Source organism: Schistocerca serialis, chromosome 1 (assembly GCF_023864345.2).
Source record: "Schistocerca serialis cubense isolate TAMUIC-IGC-003099 chromosome 1, iqSchSeri2.2, whole genome shotgun sequence".
NCBI lineage: Eukaryota > Metazoa > Arthropoda > Insecta > Orthoptera > Acrididae > Schistocerca > Schistocerca serialis.
This window is the reverse complement of record NC_064638.1, coordinates 830,648,986-830,650,006: the sequence shown is the minus strand read 5'-3', so window position 1 is coordinate 830,650,006 and position 1,021 is coordinate 830,648,986. Positions and strand designations below refer to the sequence as shown.

At 49.7% G+C, this 1,021-nt stretch overlaps 1 non-coding gene across 1 annotated transcript; it reads right to left on the bottom strand.

Moving 5' to 3' along the window:
• Positions 1-688: 688 nt before the first annotated feature.
• Positions 689-761, bottom strand: Trnaa-cgc (transfer RNA alanine (anticodon CGC)). Its single transcript has one exon. It is a non-coding gene; the product is annotated as a tRNA-Ala (tRNA).
• Positions 762-1,021: the final 260 nt, after the last annotated feature.

The following is a 1,021-nucleotide window of genomic DNA, read 5'->3' as shown; positions in this document are numbered from 1 at the left end:
TTCGGCTTTGGACTTTTTCTTCTTCTGTGACGATGTTCGACAAAAAAATTGTCACGATCAATCTCGTGACTTGCAACCGATTAAACACAGATGGTCCTTCGTTGCTCTTTATGATCTTCTGTTAGGCAGCGAGAAACCCAGCGGGCACGCATCTTTGAGTACCCCAGCTGGTGGACGAGTGTCAGCACTACCAAGAGAGATGTCCAGTTGTGCAGGAAGGTGTTTGTGATCGGTCCATCACCACGAATGAGAATGCCTGCACGTTCCAATATTGCAGGAGTCACAGCTCTGTGTGGCCGGCCGGTGCACAGGGCATCGGACGGGTTTATGCGACCTTGTTGCGATGATGACAGACGCCTCACCTAACGACGCACCGTGTTTTTATCTCTGTAAACATTCTGCAAGTGCCTATGAATATCTGCCATGCTCTGGTTTTCCGCCAAAAGAAACTCAGTAACAGTTCTCTGCCTGGAACGCATCTCAATTACACACACCATTTTGAAGGGTATGTAGGTTAGGTTAGGTTAGTGTTGTTTTAACGTCCCGTCGACAACGAGGTCATTAGAGACGGAGCGCAAGCTCGGGTTAGGGAAGGATGGGGAAGGAAATCGACCGTGCCCTTTCAAAGGAACCATCCCGGCATTTGCCTGAAACGATTTAGGGAAATCACGGAAAACCTAAATTAGGATGGCTGGAGACGGGATTGAACCGTCGTCCTCCCGAATGCGAGTCCAGTGTGCTAACCACTGCACCACCTCGCTCGGTGAAGGATATGTGTAGCGCCGCCGCCTATCGGTACTTCACGAAACTACAGGGGCTAAAGCAGGAATATTCCATCATGTCCCACAAAAAATTCCGCATTTCTGGAACCGCGCGACGGCTGCGGTCGCAGGTTCGAATCCTGCCTCGGGCATGGATGTGTGTGATGTCCTTAGGTTAGATAGGTTTAAATAGTTCTAAGTTCTAGGGGACTGATGACCTCAGATGTTAAGTCCCATAGTGCTCAGAGCCATTTCTACCA